General features: G+C 38.1%; 1 protein-coding gene across 1 annotated transcript in view; it reads left to right on the forward strand.

Annotated features, from left to right (window-relative positions):
• The first annotated feature begins 18,208 nt into the window (after nucleotides 1-18,208).
• The window catches only part of LOC5576990 (ETS homologous factor), a 47,903-nt gene continuing 43,604 nt past the window's right edge, over nucleotides 18,209-22,507 (forward strand). The window contains exon 1 of the mRNA XM_021843884.1: nucleotides 18,209-18,436. The gene's annotated coding sequence lies outside the window, so the exon portion shown is untranslated. The remainder of the gene's footprint in view (nucleotides 18,437-22,507) is intronic.

The raw sequence follows: 22,507 nt of genomic DNA on the forward strand, positions 1-22,507 counted from the left end.
CTGCTTGCTCCGGTGAAGAAAATTGCATCTGGTAATCTTTGCACTATTCTGGAGGAACGGTGGTTTCGTCGACTGTCAGTCCCTCAGTACGTCATTACGGACAACGCCACGACTTTCATGTCCAAGGAATTCCAGGAGTTGTTGAAGAAATACGACATTCAACACTGGGCAAATGCGCGACATCGAAGTCAGGCCAATCCAGCGGAACGGTTGAATAGAACTATCAACTCGATGATTCGCACGTACGTCCGTAACGATCAAAGGCTATGGGACACTAAAATCTCGGAAATTGAGTTCGTGTTAAACAACACTGTTCACGGATCAACAAAACTGACCCCTCACCGAGTGATCTTTGGGAGTGAGATGGTAACTCGAGGATCACACCATCGTTTAGAGGAGGAGAGCGAGCTCTCTGAAGCAGATCGAGCAGAGAGAATGCAGATCATCAACAGGAAAAACATGGAGTTGGTGAGGCAAAACCTAAAAAAAGCGTATGATAATACAAAACGGCAATATGATCTACGTCACAAACGGTACTCACCCACGTTTACTGTCGGACAACGGGTATTCAAACGTAGCTTCACCCAATCAGTCGCAGGGAAGGATTTCAACGCAAAGTTGGGTCCACAGTATATTCCTTGTGTCAACGTCGCAAAGAAAGGAAGCAGTTCCTACGAGGTCTCGGACCTGAATGGTCGGTCGCTGGGAGTGTTCTCGGCAGCGGACCTGAAGGCCTAGAAAAACAACTAAAAATCCATGGTACTAATTAGATGTGGCTCTGATTCTTGAGTGATAGAAGGTCAGTGCTGAAGAAGATATCCAATCCGTTAATGGTTCATTAGGATGCACTTTCTGAATCACACTGCGTAATTCTGAATCGAGGATGGAATCAGTAGCGAAATCAAAGCGTGTCAGATACACTCAGCATGAATGCATTCAACCAAAAAATTATTGATTTTTTTTTAATGTGTATGTAATTTCTATTACTTTTTTTAATTTGAAAATTAGTTTGCAAATTCCAATTTTGAAAATTTTGAATCAGCTCAATTATGCACCACTGCAATCATCTGACTTGAATACAATCTTGTTAACAAGTTTCTAAGACTGCATTACAATCAGTTGATAGACGCGGTGCATAATTGTAGTGTGTGAGCGTGCATATCAATTGTGAATGGCCAACAAAATATGATCTTCAATCACAAAACACATTAATTTCAGCACTTTTCTGAATCATCCATTATCAATAATCTTCAAAGTATCACATCAACAAGCAATAGCACTGTAACACTATACTTACCCTATTGTGTGGAAACATGCAATTATCATACGATGAATTTTTACCTAAATTCATTGAATAAAGGGGATCTTATGGAAGAAATACCAATCAAATGATCACTGGGCCCAATAAATAGACACAATGTCACAAAATTGATAATTTTCTTCCTAAGCACGCACTTTATCCTAGATTTTAGGAAAATTCACCGACCACAAGTCTGCCACGTTTCACCATAGTCACGATATAATAGGCATTTGACAGTTTGGTTGTTCACAGTATACCGCACGTACACACTGATAAGCCGATAACGTTATCAAAAATAACCACAGTTGATTAATATCGATATGGGTTAACTCCGACAAAGCAGAATATTTGAAAAGGGAGAAAATGATATTTTCACCGTACTCATGAGTAACTTTGTACATTTTGTAAATATTGTTCATTCCGGAATTCTTTTACTAGTAATATTCTTTGTGTTTTTTTTAAATTGTTGCAGGTTAATTGAAATTTGCATGTTTTAGAATAGAGTATGATATTTTTTTAATTTGTTCAATGTAGTTCGACTTGTATATATTTTATTTGGTTTTGCTTCAATGTTGGTAAAAGTTCAAAATAGTTTAATATGTTCGCTGGAGACCGGAATCGTAAGATGTTGATGGTCAGTAGAAAGCAAAGACTTTGAAATAGCGTGGAGTTGAAATGAACAACGATGACACCTTATGACCCCGAACAATATTATTACTGTTTTTCAAAGGCTACTTTTTCCCTAGCTTGCAATCGTGATTCGCTATTTCTGGATGAGTTTGAGATGTTTATGATTCGGTTTGTGTTAAAAAAAGAGTGTGTTAGTAAGTTTAGTTGTGTTGGTGAAAATTCTGGTTCAGAGGTACGCGTCACAAAGTTGTTGTTGGAGTGTATTAAAATAAAAAAAAATCAGCTTCTCTGATTTTTTTTAACCCGAGCGGGGGGAGAGTGTAACCAGTGGTGTGTCTGTCTGTCCGAGATTGGTGAGATTTTCGCGATGTAGTGTGTTCCGTACAATATTGTTATGTTTTAAAAACCAAGAAGGTGTGTGAATATTTGTTAGCGTCACCACCCATCGCCCACTGGACAGCATGCAGCCACATAGAAGACAGTTCCGCTACTCACCACTAGGCCTAAAAGGACGAGGACAATGGGCGGCCATAAGGGGGTGGCGTAAAAGGAGCCATGATGGGGCGAACTCGGATATTGCGGGAAAGTCTTGGTCGAGGATTCTAAGAGCATCCACCATTGCTCTAGAATCATTATCGAGCCTATATTCAAGCAAGATAGACGTCTGTGGAAAACTTAAGAAGTGATAAAGCGCTAAGTTCAAAGCAAGAAGTGGATTGCGGATTAGTGGAAACATCCAGGTAACAGACCCTCGACAAGGCCCCCCCCCCAATCGTCATCATTATTAAAACACCCCATTTGTCCTCCAAATACCCGCAGGACCCTTGGTTTGACCCTTGGTGTTACATTTTGTGCCGCTCTTGGAGTGACCTTGGCCGTTGTCTTGGCGTAGAGCGTGGGCCTTGGAGTGCGCGTAGTAGAATCGATGATCTTGAGTGGTCCTACCGCCTCGAAATACGCTGCAGTGCTCTTCGTTACCCTCGAGACTGCAAACGCGTGCCTTGTGCTTGAGGCCGCGTCTGGAAACGCCATTTTGCCAACAGCGACGCAGCATCGGCAAGCCAAGGTCTAGGAAGGTGAAGACTGTAGGAAGGAAGCACGGAGAGAAGTCGCGGTCGCAGTCCAACCGAGGAGAGGAGCGAACCGGCGGCGACGAAGCAAGGTGTGGTAGCGGAACGAAGAAGGGGCCCCGACACCAGAATAAAGAAGAAGAAAGAGAGTGGAAGGTTGGAGATAGGCTGTAAGGAAGTGGGAGGAAAGAATAAAAGGTACCTGTGTGCAACAACCGTAAATAAAGTGGGTTTCAGTGGTGTTAATCTGTATTGAAGTGTTTTCTTGGTCGCGGTTTATCACGCGCATATGCCGACCCTGAGGCAGTGTAGAAGGGGGTCTCATTAATGCCGGATAGGGGGCTGCCCCATTAGTTACAGTAGTTTGCCGCTCGGAGAAGCGCCCAAGCCATCGTCATCGCCGCCGCAAATCAATCTTGCGTCTTCCTCTTCCGACGACACAAATTGGACTGTGACGCGGGTGCAAAAGCAAAGCGAGAATGACTCGCCCGACCGTGTTCACAGTCCGACCGCAAAAAGAAGACTGAGGGAAGAAGCAGGGACCCGTTTGTTTTTATAGTGTAGGCTGACCATACGTACCGTATTTAACGGGACAGTACCGTTTTCATCCCCTCGACGGACTGTCCCGTCGTTTTATGGAAAATGCTCGAATTGTCCCGTATTCTAGGAAATGGAGAATCGGCACATAATTTTCAACACCAGTAAAAAAAATAAAAATAACAACATAACAAACAGTTTTTAGAAATATTTCAGAGTTTATTGTCTTACTCATCTATTTTCCAAACAATTCTCGCGTAACATTACTAAAGGACCTATCTAACATTGAGAGGCTCTCTTTGTTTACTTTCTCTTTCATTAATAACTGAGTCACATTAATCTCTTCTGTTGCTTTTTTTGTATGAAACGCTAGTCAAGGAAATTGACTTTCGATCTATAGTGAAAAACTTCCCAAAATCTTTAGTATTCCACTGTTATAATCAAAAGAGAACGAGAGAGGAGAGAATCTCTCATTTGTACATAGGTCCTTTAGTAATGTTCCGCGAGAATTATTCGTTTCTCAAACAGAGTTGAACTTGATCCGTACATGCTTCTGCTTAACTTTTTGCGTTTCTTTACTCATATTTATGCCAATTTTTAGTGAATTTGCAAAAAACGGATCTTCATAAGATAATTATTCATTTAATACCTAAAATGAAAAAGAACAACTATGTGTTTACTTCTGATACGCAATTGATTTGATTAATTTAGCTTAGCTTAGCTTAGACTGACTACACATATCAATGGTTGCTATTCCGTGATTGACCGAAGTCAGTGAAAATGCACAAAGAATCAACTAGAAGTTCGGCTGGGATTGGCCATAATCTTCTTCAGTGTGCATAATTCAGTGCCTCTATTCATACAGGGTCAATAACGGCGCCGGCCACGTCCTTGCAGTCAGGTGGGATTGGGGGAAGGAATGTTAGTGTGTAACCTTTGCTATTTGGAGACCGTGTTTGCCTCTGCATCTCCACAAAGGTTACTGGGAGGGATGTTTGTTAATGGGAAGGATCGTTGGGTCACAGGATTCACTTTGATAAGCGAATAGACCATGATAAACAATAATTTGTGATATATACATGCTTATATGTAAATAAAATATTTTCATTGATATGAACAATTTCTATGTAGAGGAAAGTTATGCCGACACTTGAGGTGACGAACCATTCAAAGTTTGTTGAACAAATACCTAAATGTAACATTCCTACAGCTGTCAGGACAAAAGCATGTGTTATTATATTATAACTCATTCCCAACTCGATTGGTTGGGACATCATAGAACACTCTTATTCTTATGCCGACACTTACAGTGGCGAACCATCCAAAGTTTATTGAATAAAGTGAACCTTTCGCAAGTCTCCACTTGTAGTGTCGAATCACAAAAATTAAGGTAAATAAGAGGTGTTCTGAAAATAAATGTTAAACATAAATAAATCATGAATAAGAGTTTGTGTCGACACTCACAGTGACGAACTATCCATAGTTTGTTGAAAAATTATATTTACGTCCCACCATTGTAACGATTAAATGTGCAGTCATTCATATTTTATAGATTAGAAATAGTAGCATGAAACGAGCTTACCAATTGATCCGTTATCCTTGACTGAGCAGCCACAATCCACTTTCAGCTTCACTCGTTTGCTCGGCAATATAAAAGCACTCAGATAAATAATAGGCGCGCGACCCGAAAAGGAAAAAAAAACTGACGACTGCTCGGGCTTTCTTGACGCACTGCCCAGGAGCAAGCGTCAAGGTCGAAGGATCTAACAGAACTAACCGATCGCGGCACTTTTTTACTTACTCCAACCGAACTTACCGATCACGCCACTTTTTCACTTACTAGACCGACGCGCGACATGTTTGATCCTGCCCTCGTCGCTCGCTCCGGCAAAAACAAGCGTCAAGGTCGAAAGATCAAACAGAACTAACCGATCGCGGCACTTTTTCACTTATTCCAACCGAACTTACCGATCATGCCACGTTTTCACTTACTAGACCGACGCGCGACATGTTTGATCCTGCCCTCGTCGCTCGCCCCGGCAAAAGCAAGCGTCAAGGTCGAAAGATCAAAAAGAACTAAAGGATCGCGGCACCTTTTCACTTACTCCAAACGAATTTACCGATCACGCCACTTTTTCACTTACTAGACCGACGCGCGACATGTTTGATCCTGCCCTCGTCGCTCGCTCCGGCAAAAACAAGCGTCAAGGTCGAAAGATCAAACAGAACTCGATACGCAATTGATTTGATTAACTGTTTAAAAAGTGTATATTTCAATAAAGTAATGAAATATTAGAAAAAAATTGATTTCGAAACATTAAAAAGTGTAATGATTTTTTTTAATTCTGAAAAAACGCTGCTTCCCCGAAATCAAAGAATGAGCTTCAAGGTTCTTAAGTGATTTTAATTGAATCATACAGACATGTAGCTTGGGATTGCATAATCTGGTTCTGCTACTTTCCCTCGAATAGCGGTTTCCCGAATGTCGTTCTCCCAACGCCAGTTCTCAGAATGCTAATTCTCCGAAAACCCCGTTTCCCTGAAAAGCTCAGTTCTCCGAAAAGTTCTAACACTCAAAATTGTCATAAACTTTTGCATTCCAAGGTGGTGAACAATATGTGTTTTTGGCAATATGTTTTTTTTCTTTGGTAGCTTATCGATCTTCCTAATTCAATACTATATCACTACCCGAGCAGAAGCAAAGTTCTGACCATTAAATCGAGATATTGATTTGATTGACATAAGAGATAAAAGATCTGAAGAAAATATCTAAATTTTATTCCTGGAAGTTCTGAGCCATAGCTAAATTTGATGTTGGAAGATCTAAGGAATGGCTCGCTGATATTGGTAAGATCTTATAAAAGCTAAATATGATATGTTAATAGTATTCTAGGAGTAAATTTTAAATATTATTTTCAGATCTTTTATCTCTTATATCTTTCAAGTTAATATCACTTTTTATGTCCATTTCAAAAAATTTGCTATTACTTAGCTCTTATTAATGTATTCGAATCCTCTGAGCAGAATCTCAATAGAGAAACTTAAAAGTAGATGGAGTACAGTGTACCTTTTAATTCCGCTCCTAAATGCTTATCTTTGACAGATACGCGTATTTCGACTACCACTTGCAGTCTTCTTAAGTGTCAGTTACTCTTATTACTTAGCTTTTTTCGCCTGCTCGGGTAAAGACTATTAGCACTTTTTTGAGCTGCATTGCTTTACAAGGGAACGGTTCATTCGGGGAAAAGGCTTCGGAGAAACGGGCCATTCGGGGAACTGGAATTCGAGGAAAAGTAGCACAATCGCATGATCTGTGTCTTTTAAAATTGTCCCTTTTTGTTTTTTAAATGTCCCGTTTTTATCTGGTTGGCTTATGGTCAGCCTATTATAGTGGGAAGCAACACCATCGAAAAGTGCTCGAACGTGATTGGTTGGATAAGAAAGGGGTCAACATTTATCAAATTTTCAATAGTTTAACAACAAAATTCACTTATCGGATATATTACTAACGATGCGTAGATACATTTCTGATCGAATGATACTAAAATCGTAATAATTGGTTATTAACGTTCAAAATCTCCCCTAATTTCGTTACATGTCTCATTTTCCGTACTTTTAAAGTGCACCCCAATATAGAAAACAAAGACGTAGTCCTACGTCAAAACTACCTTCAATGATCCATTAGAAAAAGTCATGACGTAATCGATGAAGACCTACCGATTGTGTGTAAACTTGCACCAATCACACGCGGTATAAAATTGCAATAGGCCTCTGCACTGTTTTGATTTTGCATGGGATTTTGACTTTTACTAACAAGGCCAGTTTACCAATTTCACTAAAGAGTGAAAGGGAGAGGTACATTTTTGTGTAAGATATAGGATATATCTTGATGTTAAAACATTCAAAAAAATTCAAAATGTGAAGGTTATTAAAATAATGCATATGGCCAAATAGGGAGTCACTGTGGCCATAACTGGTACACTTTCCCTAATGCCTTTTACACAAATCTTGCACAATTTGCACTAGAGGCCATTGGTGGCTAGATGTGTGACTTGTAGTTTCTGAGCAAATGAATGGATATTTACGTTAGGGAAGATTCAAATATGATGTCCATCATATACCCCTCCCCCCTCTTAATGATGGACGTCATTTTTAGATGACCCCTTACTCAAAAATACTACGATGAAGAGAAGATCCTCTTTCTCTCAGTGGAGATGGCTTTCATTTTAGTTCATTCATTGTTTAATGACAGCGGGCTACACATTCGATTACCACAGATAACAAATGTTTTTGCTAGAACAAAAATCTTCTGAAAACTTGTGTAAATATTCAAACTAAAACACGTTGAAAACACTAGCGCCGCCACACAACGTATTGCTGCAATCAGTGGTGAATATAAGTATCTTGAAATGTTTCATATTCACCACAGAAATCACCATGGGAACTTAGCGATAACAGCGCCACCACGATGTTGCTACTTGTGTTGCCACATAAAATCACCATTAATTTTCTTACACAGTTTTACAATGGAACTTAAACATCTGTTATCTGTGCGGCCTTCCTTAGCCGAGTGGTTAGAGTCCGCGGCTACAAAGCAAAGCCATGCTGAAGGTGTCTGGGATCGATTCCCGGTCGGTCCAAGATCTTTTCGTAATGGAAAATTTCCTTGACTTCCCTGGGCATGAATTATAATCGTACCTGCCACACGATATACGAATGCGAAAATGGCAACTTTGGCAAAGAAAGCTCTCAGTTAATAACTGTGGAAGTGCTCATAAGAACACTAAGCTGAGTAGCCGGCTTTGTCCCAGTGGGGACGTTAATGCCAAGAAGAAGAAGAATCTGTGCGATTACCAATGGTTTTTGCGCCTGGATCAAATGTTATGCGGAAAAGATTCAAATCAGTTTGACACTTTTTCAGAAGATGTAATACGACACAATGTGCGCGTGCAAATATTAGTAAAGTAAAATTTAAGTGTATGAGAACTGCAGTATACAGTCAGGACTTCTTTAGGACCTAGCCACCCACTTTCGTCCCACGACAATTTTTCAGCAGTTGTTGATGGGATGTAACTGATTTTACGTATGTGACTGGGGTATAGTAGGAGCTTATTAAATACCAAATTTCATCAGAATCGACGGGGAAGTACCTAGCTGAGAAGTTATGTTGGGCGTAAGGTGGGTGATGGCCTCTAGTAGGAGACCTGACTTCCTGAGAAACTTCCGAAAATTGTAAAGAATTGACTGGGAAAAATATAGTCGGGGTATTCACTTAAAGTTGCGTAAAACGGTAACTGCGAATTCACTGAAATGAAACATTTTATGTGAAATATTCGCTAGGACACAGAGAAATGTCACTTGAGTTTTTTTCTTGTCGATGCATTCCAATTTGTTTTTTATGTTGTTCTTTTTTTTATAATGCTAGAGTAAATTTATTAAATTAAATTGCTTGTGTTAAATTTATGCTATGTTGTAACTAAGATCCTTCAAAGAAATGGATAAGATTCAACGGGATAGGAGCTGATAAATCCTTAGCCAAATTGAAAATGGAGTTCGAATAATGTGTGATTGCTGTTGCTCATTGCTAATAAGGCAATCCATGAGACAGATGCGATCAGCTGGTTTTTGTTTACCATGAGAGTTTGACGTTTCGCGATTGGAGTAACCGTTCAATTACAATGGAAAATGTTAAGCTCTGATAACACTGGCATGCTTTGTTTACCCTTCAGTTTCGGTTGCATGTGTACTTTTAGCTGTCAGTCCTATCGCAGAATGTCCTCATGGATAGCCTTATAACCGTAGCACGGTTACCGGTTGGTGAATGATTGCTGATTGATCTTATTCCCATTTATGATTCCTTAAAGTGTTTGTTTTGTAAAATAAGAAATCTGAATGAACATAAACGATTGATGACTGTGTCCCTTTTGTTGAAAACCTTTTTTACTTCGCACGCTAGTGGAGCGGCGAGGACTTCCAAAAAGCCATAATACAGTTCTTCTTATCGAATTAGCCCAGAAACCTCACTAATGGTCCCTCGAATTGAAAAAAAAACCTATTACACCCCCAATGTCCAGCACCCCGAAGTATTGCTGTTTGCATTTGAGGTGCAAATCTTAACTAAATGAGCTCCAAATGCGGTAAGACAAAACAATCAAAGGACACATAGCAACGATTATCGTTTTGTCTCAAATTCCGAACACTCGGTTTTTGTATGGCGGTTTGGTTGAAATGTTTAATTGAAATATGTCATCAAATTACAAGGACTGCTATTTCCTGCAATTGTAATTAAATTTTAACGTCTTCTAATCTATTTTACACCTCGAGAGTAGTTATGATTCTCTAGTCCGAAACCAGTATAACCAGCTCAGATAAATGTATTTGCGAAATTATTCATTTGACAACGATTTATTCGTGCTGTTCGGAATTTGAATCAAGGTGTTCGCAATTTGAGACAGAATGAACACAGTGTTCGGCATTTGAATCAAAATGTTGTTCAACACTTTTACATAAAAACAATACTTAACAAGTTAAAACAAACAATTTTATCAGCACACCCAACAGCTAACAGTTAGAATTTGCGGAGAAATTAAAATTTTCACAAATATCAGCTAATTTATGCCTATCAGATGCATTTGAAGTCACTGCTGGCCTTAAGTGTTCGGAATATGAGTCAAAACGGTACTCATATCAGCGCCAACCTAGCAAAGAAAATGTATCTTTGACATCGGGTTGCTTATGGAAAATCTTACCGCATTTGGTGTTCCCGCATTTGATATTTGCATTTCAAACGCACACAGCAATAATACCGTGATGGTGGGTCCGGGGAGAAAAGCGTTGAGGGCAAGCGTAATGTCTATGCATTCTGTACACCACTCGAGCAATTCACCGAAAATTTCTGGCGTAAAGTGCATAGGCTGATTTAAGTGGGCCGTTGATAGTGAGGTGTCCCCACACCTTCTCAATGGTATGATTACAATTTTCCCCCTAGTAAAAAAACATCAGTGTGCAGTACCTGAGAATAACGCAGATACTGGACACTGATTATTTACAAGGGAAAATCTGCAACTGCTTCCACTCAGTCTTTCCGAATCGTTTAGCAGCATTTCATCAAGGGACTCAAGCTTGTGTCTTTCTGGGAATCTTGGATTACCCTCCAGCATCTTCCCACTGTAATGAAAATAAGAAGTTACTAACTTTAGTTGTAAAACAATTGAATTTCTTAATTTCATAGTCTTTATAAGGTGAAAATTTCGGGAAACAAAATCGTAATTATTTTATTGACATTTGTTATCATCTCCAAGGCGTTCTTGGATGTTATTTTCCAACTATCTGAAATGCTCCTTTCGCGGCTTATGCGATGTCATGAAATATTTAAGATTACCAACTTTACACGATTTACCGGGGGAATTACGCAATTAAGGTAAAACATCTATGAATCCAAAGATTACCGGCACAATGGCCGACTTGTGCCCCTACTCACGTTTACAAAGGCACAAAACTGGATAAATAGTTGGCAAACCTTTCTGATCTTCTTATTTTAAGCTTTCTGCTTGTGCACAAAGCCAAAATAAAAAGTGCACTTTTGTTGGATGCTTCCTTCGCAAGATTTGTGCCTTTGAAGTTTGAGTGTAATCTTAGAAGTTGATTCCAAACTGTTTCACCTTAAGTGAATACCCCTAGTGAAACTTTAAGTGTATTTAAGCATGTTCATTAGGCCGTCCCTTATTTTTCGAAAGTGCTAAATGTTGTAGGTTCGTTATTGTAGGGTGCTCGTTTTAGGGAGAGGGGGGTCGGGTGGAAGTTTGGGGTCCGTACGTGGACGCTGGGTGGTACCCCAACGACCCTAGGGATATTGGGTGTGGATGACCCCCGTACGCTGGATCGAGCTCGCTGTTATAGTGTACGTGGCGTGAGTGCGGGGAGTCAAAAGTAACAAATTGATAATCAGCATAGAATTTTAAGAAAAATAATAGGGGGAGGGAGAGGGTATCCCGTAGTGTTACAGTCCGTGCAAAAAAAAATCATATAAAAGCTGTTACGTGGGGGATGAAGCGGGTCTAAAATTGGCATATTTTGCGTTACGTAATATTTGAATCATCCCAAAGCAAACAAACGTCTATGCTGCTTATCAACGCGCGCCAGACAATTTGTTACTAGTGGCTTTTCGTACTCATGCTACGTGTACTGGAGCAGCGAGCTCGATTTTGTGCACGGGGGTCATCTACACCTGATACCTTTGGGGTCGTTGGGGGCCGCTTGGGGTCCATGTGCGAGCTTCAAATTTTGACCTGATTTTTGGCTTACCAAGGCAAGCACTTTGCACTTGTGGCATTTCGCGTTTTCGAAGAGTAAGTGATGGCCTAATGTTCATCCTATTGAGACAGTTTTGAAATTATCTGAAAGCTTTGCACAGTTCGTCATTTTAAATGACGGCGTGATACAACTGATTCTTTCTATATTTTTATCGTTAAATAAACCATTGTAAAGTTCGCCACAAAAGGTGACGGCACGTTTTTAATTCGACTTTTTTCCCAAATAGAACTCATTTTAGTAGTTACAGGTTGCATGAATCACATTACTTACCAAGGTAAATCCTGAAAATGCAACTTTTCATCCCTTCCCACTGAATCCTCCTCCTGTGACAATCAAGGAGATGCAGAGGTGATCTCGGTCTCTAGTAACAATGGTTGTCACACCAACACTCCCTTCCTTCCACGATGACCTTAAGGACGTGGCCGGTGCCGCTATTGACTTTTTGAAAATTGAACTCTCGATTTGTACACATTGAGAATGGTTCGCTAGTCCCAAGCCCCATTTGTTGGTTCTCTGTGCAATTTCGATTGGTCTGGTCAACCACGGAGTAGCAACTACAAATTGTACGGTCATCTATGCTTATGCTTATGCTTATGTATAAGGGCCCTTTTCCACTTTTAACACTTCAGTCGTCGTGCTGTTGTATTTTGTACAACACTGCTGAAAAAACCTCGCTTTTCGTTCACAACAGCAGCGTGGTGGTTCTGACGGTGAAAAACCGCGCGACGACCGGAAGGTTAAACTACTTTAATGGTAGACTTACGGCAATGCAGCTGTTTTATATAAGCAATGATATCATACTCCATGGTTACTTGGGTACCTAGTCTTTGCTAACCATTCTGCTGCGTAATCTATCAACTTATTGACAATATGTGGTATTCTTTGTTCTCCATTTTGAAGGATGATTTGCGCAATATATATGACTTTATCAATAACTGTCCTGTGCTTTTTCATAATCGTTTAGCTTGTCACCAGAAAGTTTCCCACATTTGTTCGCATGTCCTGTTTTTTATTGGGGTCTATCGTTGATACGTCCGGTAACATGTCATAGCAGAGACGATAGGACAAACTGCCTAGGATCAAATAAATCATGCCTCAGGCTCAGGTAAGGCGGCGAAAAATATTCTTTAATCCCGAAATCACCGGAGGCATTTGCACTGCCAACACTCGTTATAATTAGTCGGCATTCGGTTTGCCTTCCTACCGAATGAGGCTTTGGGAAATGTGTGCTTAGAACGACTTCCTGATTATTGTTCGTTTCTTCAACACCGGATGATACAGGCTGAAAAAAATATATCAAAGAAAGGACAGGATTCGTAAATACACATTGCAACGAAAGAAAGAGGAGAAAGCACCTTGCAAAGCAATTGTCGTTGTGTGATTTTAATTATTGGGCTTTTGAACAATGGAAGGACGAGGAGAAAAAAATAATCCTGCCGGAAAATCTCTTCCTGTTATAATTTAGGCTTGCTATGCATTTACAAAAAAAGGCGATCTATTCCAGTGAATTGTTTTCCAGTCAAAACTGAAGAAACAAGAAAGTGGCGGAAAGATTAAAAATGCGTCCAAGTACAACAGAGGAAAGAGTAAAAAGTGACGACCTTTTTGGTTACTTTCGGGTAAGGATGTGTCAGCATTATTATAGCCGCATCAGCATCCTTCGTCGAGGCAGAGAAGGATAAACCCCTAACTTAACGAGCGGGAAGCGAGCATGTGCGTATCGAACGGCATTTCATGCGCATCCTGGAAGAGAGAACAAAAACACAACAAAATACATCCGGCACACGCGAGTTTTTTTATAGTGTTTGCCGTATGATATTTTGAAGGTTCCCATGTTGTCGGAACTGAAAGTAGATATGCTTTGACGTATGTGGAAATTATATAGGCTTGTGCCAAAAATGCATTTAGTTAACAGCCTAGGCATGTGGACAACTGCATAGATGACAACCAAAATTATCAAAATACAACTTTAGTGATCTACAGTGCTGTTCTGTATAATAGCAGCGCATATTTATTTCCACACAACAGTGGCGCAACCAAGGGGGGGTTTTGAGGGTTAAACCCCCCCCTAGAGCCTGAAAAATAGTCATTCAACTACGGAGCAGTAACTTTCTGGAATTTGTATGACCACTGTTAGTTTAAGTAATTTTCACAGTTACATAAATACATATTTCTTTTAAATTCTTAGACCCCTCAACTTAAATAAAAACAAAAAAAATCCCTACGAACTACTACAATACGAATATGCAAAAAGAACGAAATGTAATGGAATTTGTGACAAGTTTGTCAAACATTCGAATATGCTGGGACCATTCAAACGTCTGATTAATGAACATTATTCCGAAGCATAACAAATCTTTCAGTTGTCTTATAAACGGTTTTTCACCAGCGTTTAGGCCTTAAACTGGTTTAATTATATAGGTAAACGTGGTTTACGGCTTAAGCAGAGGTGAAGAAATCGGCCCTTAGCATTTATCCAAATTTTACTCTACTTTGGTGTTCAAAGATTCGGGCGAAAAAAAAACTAGAATTCTGTTGAAGCTGTCAGTTGCTAGTGAAAGCAAATATTTTGTTTTTGGATTAGTTATGTATATCAAAAACTGTTTGGAAAATGTGACTCTGACTGGTTTCATTAGAAGAATAGATTATTTTAATAAATACTTAGTATACACAATACGAAAACAACTAAATTAGATTCAAAAGCATGTAAAAAAGTCTGGAATCGAATGAGTATTCATAAAGTTATGGTCAAACAAAAATGATTTTTTCAGCAAAAAGAGGAAAAATTTGGGAAAACTACTTATAACTAAGACTAGTTTTGATTTTAGACAAATTTGATATTCTACGAACTTTTCACAAATTTAATTTTAAAGAGAATGATGCCAAGAGTTTAAAATTGGTTGCAGAATAACAAAGTTATGAAGACTTCACTGAAGTTCATATTTCATAACTTGAAAATTCACCTTCAAGTCACTTGTGTCACCTCTAAATCTTAATATTTTTGGCTCAAAATTTGAGGTTTCAATTTTTATGTGATTTGATTTCAAAAGAGCACACGTATTTTTGGTTTTGGAACATTTTGAAAAATAAGCCGCACCCTAATGAGCGTCTTAATGTGATTGTAAATCAATTGAATCAAGGGGCCCAGATAGCCGTAGCGGTAAACGCGCAGCTATTCAGCATGACCATGCTGAGGGTCGTGGGTTCGAATCCCGCTGGTCGAGGATCTTTTCGTAAAGGAAATTTTCTCGATTCCCAGGGCATAGAGTATCTTCGTACCTGCCATACGATGTACACATGCAAAAATGGTCAATCGGCAAAGAAAGCTCTCAGTTAATAACTGTGGAAGTGCTCATAAGAACACTAATCTGAGAAGCAGGCTTTGTCCCAGTTGGGACGTAACGCCAGAAAGATGAAGAAGAAGAAATCAATTGAATTAGAAAGTTATGGTCATATCGAAAATTTTTAACCGTTCACACATATTTGGTCAAAAAATATTCTTGATTCCAAGAGGCAATAGTTTGCAAAACCCCTCCCAGAACCAAATCCTGGTTGCGCTACTGCCACACAAAATGCTCAGCATTGGCATGCTCTAGTTTAGTTCAGACTTTTCTAAACCCCTGTCGGAATGTGAACACCAAGTCAATTTTTTTGAAAGAATAACAGTTTTTGATTTAGAATTTGTTTTCTAGCCACAAATATTTTCAACATTTTTGATCTGGGTGTACGTTTGTTATTAGGTGGATTATGTTCAAATAGTAAGTGCTATAAAATTTAAAAGCTCAATGAGCCTCTGTACGTGCCATAAATTCTTTTGTTCTCATGACTTTTACTGTGCGCCGTGTGTTGGTGCTGTCTCGCTCTCTCTCACGGGCAACTTGAAAACAGAGCGCACAGTAAAAGTCAAACGTTTTATAGCATGCACAGGCTCATGTCAAGCAAAAAAATAAATTTTTGAAACTGCTATAATTTTGAACAATTTCAACTAGTAACATATCGGCTGAAAAGTCTGTAACCCATATAACATAACAGTCAACGTTGTTGATCATCATCATCTTCTTCGAGGATGATACAATCACTACAGCGTTTCTCAATAATTGCGATAGCTTTTAAATAATCTGTAAATGACTATCTCGAGATGTGATTCATTTCCAGGTCCTCGGTAACCACTCTAATAAAGAAGATCAAATCCGTTTACCTATCTATTTGAATACAATGATAAAACCATAACTTATATCAAGAACGGACGTGAAGAAAAACATAGAATCATGTTATTGGAAACCCTTAAAACACCTTGGAAACACTTTAAAAAATTTCTGTGAAAAAGTGCAGATAAATCTAAGGAGAACTTCCCTGAGAAAAATAATTAAAATTTGTTTAATTGTTAAAAAAAATCTTGTGAAATATTAGTAGGAATCCATAGAGTAACCTGGAAGAATCGATCCTGGATAGTTTTTGCTATGATTTTTTCAAACAATCCTTGAAGAATTTCTGAGAGATTTGCCAAAAGAAATATGAAGAGAAACTTTAGAAATACGAAGAGAACTTTAGAATCTCAAACGCAAAGTTGGAAAAACTGTTGGTAAGAATTCGTGGAAAAAATCCTTGTTTGATGATCTTGAAGACAATTTCGATGATTATTAATTTATTAATGAACAACTGAATGATGTTTTAAACTTAGAATTAGAATTTATGTATAATAAGTACGTAAAGGATCTTCATGGAATAATAATTTAAATTCTGAATCCCAGGAATAACACAGTAAAACCAGGTGAAGAAGTTCTTGGAAAATGCACTGGAAAAGTACGAAAATCATTCATGACGAAATCCTTGATACCTGAAAAATTTATGGAAGAATTACAAAGGAGTATTCCTCATGAGTTCTTTGAAAGAATTCTTGAAGGATTTTTTTTTCACTGGGTTAGACAAGAAATTAATATTTTCCGTAGTGAAAATTAAAATGAACAAGTATCACTGTGCAGCGATATGAGACAGAATCACAAACAAATAAAATCAATACCAATTTATGAAAATCGTGATTATTGTGACTGACATTACTTCTGTTAACCAAGAATTTGCTAGACTTCCCCAGGGCCTCCTCCAGAAAAAATCCTAGCTGCGCCAATGCTAAGTTAGTTATTTCACTCAAAAATTAGTTTATTCCACTGCGTTGTTTATATGTATACTAATTTGAAATAAGAAATAAACTTTTATACCGTCACATTATGTAATTCCCAGATATGATTACATGTTCTAAAAAATTTTAAAGCTTGGAACTACATTTTTGTATTTGTTTCCAATGAAAGAACAAAATTAAAAAAAAACTGACATATTTTTCGTACAACAAGAGGGCAAACATTCTTCATATCCCCATGCATTTCAACCCTGTGAATGCAACAGCTGATTGAAGTATATGTATTGCACCGTCCGAACGTAGCCGAAGCATGTGCTCAGAGTAATGGTTATACAAAACCACCGACGGAATATAGACACCATTCAGTCGTGTTGAGGCAGTTGACGACGTAGCAACTTTAGCTTTCTCGATCTCTCACTCCCAAATCGTTGTCGGATTGGTTCGAAACTGAGTCGGGTTTGATTGAGTGTTGTTCGTGCACCATAAGGTGAAGGACAGCTGCGAGCGGTGTGGTGGAGACATATGCATGAAATTTAAGAAGGTCAGCAGATTAGAGAAGAGAGAGCGAAAATCCAGTGCATCAATAACAGCGGCAGCCGGGCGACAGCTCGACACTTATTAGTTGCGGTTCAATCTCATGTTACGCATCACGCGAAATAGATCGTTCAAGGTTTTTGGATTTTTTCTTCTTAATGCATTAGTTATCATTTTTATGTTGAACGAATAGACATAAATTTGAACATTTTAAATCTACGATTGTTTTGAAATCTCGAAAAATCGAGCTGAGAATATTTTACTGGAGTGTTCTGTTGAATGAATTATTTTTAGACTGTGGAACTTGTGCAACAGAAGAAAAGTAGGGTGATCAACCAAGTGAGTCAACCAAAGCACATGAAGGAAGTTTCAAAGGTGATTGGACTTGACTGTCAGCGTCTGCTGTGTACAGGAAGTTATTTCTTTGAATTAGTCTGATTAAAGAAACTGTGATCAGTGCCGGCAAAGGAAACACCTAGGCAAGTGCGTCATATATTCGTGAAAATTATTGAGCGAAACACCGGAAGCTATAATCAGCTTGTTTTCTTGAAATTCGCCTTTGAATTGAAAACTTACTCAAAGAAGTGGAACGAGACGAGCCGAGCTCCAAAGGCGGGAAGAAAATAGAGACCGACGAAGTGGGAGAACAAGGTGAACATCTGCCTCAGGAAAGACGACCGGGAAACGTAAACATATACATACGGGCAAAAGTGCAGTAATAGCAACAGCAGCAAAGCCAATCTATACACACCGGAAAAGCGAGAAGAAATAAGAGAACCACAAAACAGCGAACGGGCGTCATACGGCATCGGGGCCTACAATCTTGCTGCAGTCGTGCGTTTACGACCTACTCCAATAACAGAGCGCAGCGCGCTTAAGGGCACGTGTGACGTCCTACAGAACACAACCCAGTTTAAGGTGAGTTTTGGGATTCTGATGCATGTAACGATTTTCTGTTTCGTGTTTTCCGTTCGAAACACGTTTATGTATACCGCCGATGCATTTGGTAGGGTACCTTGTGTTTGTGCTACAGATCCTTGGCTATAAATTATTCATTTCCTTCCGTTAGGGGGTGTATATCCTTTGTTTATAAGGTTTCCAATGTTTCCGGCATTTCAACTGCAATGGATGGAATTCTTCTAACACTGCGTATAAAACATATCTTGTATCCTGTTTAACATACTTCTATAAATAGAAATCATATTAATGTTTTACTATCATGAAAAACATGATAACCTTGGACTAGGTATCACATGTCAAACAATTTTAAATAAAAAAAATTACTTCAGCTGCAGCCTAAGGGGCCGTTCAAATATTACGTAACGCAACAGGGGGAGGGTGGGGGTCTTACATAGTGTTACGGTCCATACAAAAAATAAAATATTTCCATACAAAAGCTGTTACGTGGGGGTGGGAGGGGGTCCAATCCTGACAAATTTTGCGTTACGTAATATTTGAATGAACCCTAAGATAGCCATATTAACGATCGTGTTCATAATCGTCATCATCAAAACATCTAAAGTCATTTTTCTGCGGATAAATTCAGACACAAATCTCCCGAGATCTGCACAATCTGCACATTTGCACAAACCCGCACCCCAATGCATACGAAGTACCTATATTCAAAATTAAACACATTCTGATGCAATCATAAAAGTTGGAAATGTTAGGAACTGTATTTAATGAGGTCTCCGGTCAACAAAGTTAGTAGTGTTTTACTTTGTAAATCAGGAGACTCTGATACGATTAGTTGTATCGGTCCATTCAAGAATCGGTGAGAAATTTTCTCGGCCTTTTGTTTGTTGTGGTAGTTTAACCGAAGTAATAAGGGACCCTCCTTAGCTCTTAGCCCTTGGCGCGGGAAGTGGGTAGGATAGGTAGGACATGTACTACGCACAAAAACACCTGGGTAGGACAGTCGAAAGATTGTCCTACCCACGATTCAACAAAAATATCAGCAAAAAAACCCTCACAAACAATCTGTTTTACGATCATTATTTGATTAAATTTTAAAGGGTTCGTCGATTATCCCTGACAGCCCAGTTACAGTAAAACATGAATCTAGTCTCAAATCTCTTAACTATAATCATTTGTACAAATTGGGGCCATTTTTGTAATCGAAGTAAGAAATTTCCATATTTTGTTAAACTCCTGGAAGTATGCAATGCATTATTTGCTCTAAGTAATTCTTTCGTTTATGTGCGAAATACACTTTTCTATATTATAAAAACGTTTAATTTATGTTGAATTCGATGTCTACACGTGAATATCAATCGATATCTTTCAACGAATATTATTGTACGCCAATTCATACAGATAATAATGGTGTTTGAGGTGCGTGTTTGAGCTAAAAACACTTTTGTATGTGAATTTTTCTATAATTCTGTTATTTTATTACCTAAAACTAATCCACGTTCTCCATTATCATTCTACAATCAAGTTTCAACTGCAATGATGCCGAACAATAGTTTTGTTGTCGATTTTCATATTTTTACATACCCATTATCAAAGTTACCCCAAAACCGAAAATAGACTTGCGATTATATGAAGAATTACAAGTCCACTCAAAATGAATCTTTTAGCAATCTTTCAACAGCAATCGATAACTGAGATACCAGTACTTGTTTTAAAGATATAAAATAAAAATCTCTTAAACAGAATTCAGAAATATTTAGATTTTCTTCCAAAAAACTATCAAAGTTACCCCGTTTTACGGTACTTATTCTTATGGAGGATGGAATACATGATACAAGATTTTTCATGGTATTCTCATGCTCAGTAAAGCGTGACATGGTTTGTGCATGACGCCCTAAAGTTCTGGCTCGTGAGAAGAACGGTTAAGAATATCTAAAGTAGAGATGCTGGGAAACTAAAGCCCTCAGTACACTGTTTGTCAAGTGTGCAAATTTTTCCGCACGCATAAACCAACATGCAAACATCGGTCTCAACAATGACAAAACATCTGAAGTGTCAAGTGGATATTGAAGTGTTAGTTTATGCGTGTGGAAAAATTTGCACACTTGGCAAAGAGTGTACTGAGGGCTTAACTATAATAATCGCTACAAGAAACTTCTTTACCCGTTAGAAAATTCTCTATGGCATTTCCGAATGAATCAATGGATGGTTTTCGAAAAAATATCAACAGCCAGGTAGAGGTCTAGAGGTCTCTAATTTCCTAATTTTAAAGCACCCAGTTACTACTAGCCTTGTAAAGACAGAAAGCTTTCTTAGCCTTATATGGTAACTACTGGCATGGAAATAAGGATAATATAAGCAAAGAAATGTCAGTGAAAAAAAAACAAGTTTTGAGAAAATCTACTCCAAAATGTTTCTGCAATTTTTCATTTTATATAAATTGAAGTTGAAAGCCTGTCTGCTAAGAATTCTAAGAGTTATTTTTTTCTGTTTCGCGGAAAATTATCTGAAAACATTGTTAGAAAGCTTGGAAATAAAAGAACTTTGTCAACTCAACTCAAAACTATCAAAAATGTATCCTACACTACTTTACGTTTGGGCTCCTCAAATATAGTAACATTCAATTTCCAGTCCAGGGTCTACATTTCTCTTAGCTGCACTGTACACGAAATATTTACCATCGTTGGGTAGGACATGGTTTTGAACGTGGACGCGCCACTGATGAACATGGTTGTGTTTTACGGTAGTTACATTATAAGTCTATGCAAAACATAGCACCACTCTAAATTTCCAGACTTGGGAAATATTTGGATAACTTTAGTACGATCTGGAATTGTTAAAACATGAGAAAGTTGACATAATCAATATACGTCTCTTCGTTCGTTTTCTAATCTGATGTAAATTTTGTTTTTGTAAAATTAAAGTTTTTTTTACTAAAAACCATCAAAGGTCGACAAAACTGCGTAGCATATCACACATTTCTTATTTCAATTCCCCTATCAACGTGTATGCCTCACGATAAAAAATGAGTTATAAACATTTGTTCTGGAAATTGCATTTATATGTAATTAACAGTTTTACAGCATTTGTTATTGAAATATTTTCATATGAAAATATTTCAATAACAAATGCTGTAAAACTGTTAATTACATATAAATGCAATTTCCAGAAAAAAAATTTATAACTCATTCATTTTACAGTAGACTCTCCATATCTCGATATCGAAGGGATAATCGAGATAGGGAGAAATCGAGACATAGAACACAGTTTTAATGAACACTATACTAGATTGAAAATTATTCCATTACCAAGTAAATCAAAAACAAACAGACGTCATTTTGTCTACGCAAATTGTTTTGAATCCTTAAAATCTAGTCTAGTACCGTTTGATAATGGGCTCACCGACATATGGAGAGGAAATTGGGGTACGAAAACTACATCGTTATAGAGATATATCGAGATAAAGCCTGTCCACGTTAAATTTCGGACACCCAAATAATGGCAGCAAAAAAAAGTTACTCATAATTCAACAAAAACAATTGTTTATTTCAGAATAAAAGAGTTATATCTACAAAATAAACAGTTGACAAGGATGTTAATCCTTCTTTCTGTAAAATTCTCGAACTTTCTGTGGTACACCCGCCATCCGTGTCCGAAATTTATCGTGGACAGGCTTTAAGAAAGATATCGGGATATGGAGAGTGAAATGTATGCAGAATGAAGGGACCGAAAAAATCATCGACATAAGGAGAGATATCGAGATGTAGAACATCAAGATGTGGAGAGTCGACTGTAGTTATATTTATATTATAGCTTTCAGAATTGAGAAATAAATCTTGAAATTTTATTCAATACTCTCTACGCAAAATTATATTCTTCAAACCATCAATAAAATTCGTATTCGAGTGACACATTGCATCCTCTTGATCAGGAAGAATTAATTGTTCAGGGGTAAAAATTTCATTAAGATTCATACACATTTTCAAAAATTATCGAAGATGACATGCAAAAAATCTGAAGAATTTTGTTGAAAACCCCAAAATAGTCGGGAGGTATAATAGCAAAAAAATAATT

Source organism: Aedes aegypti, chromosome 2, assembly GCF_002204515.2.
Source record: "Aedes aegypti strain LVP_AGWG chromosome 2, AaegL5.0 Primary Assembly, whole genome shotgun sequence".
Taxonomy (NCBI): domain Eukaryota; kingdom Metazoa; phylum Arthropoda; class Insecta; order Diptera; family Culicidae; genus Aedes; species Aedes aegypti.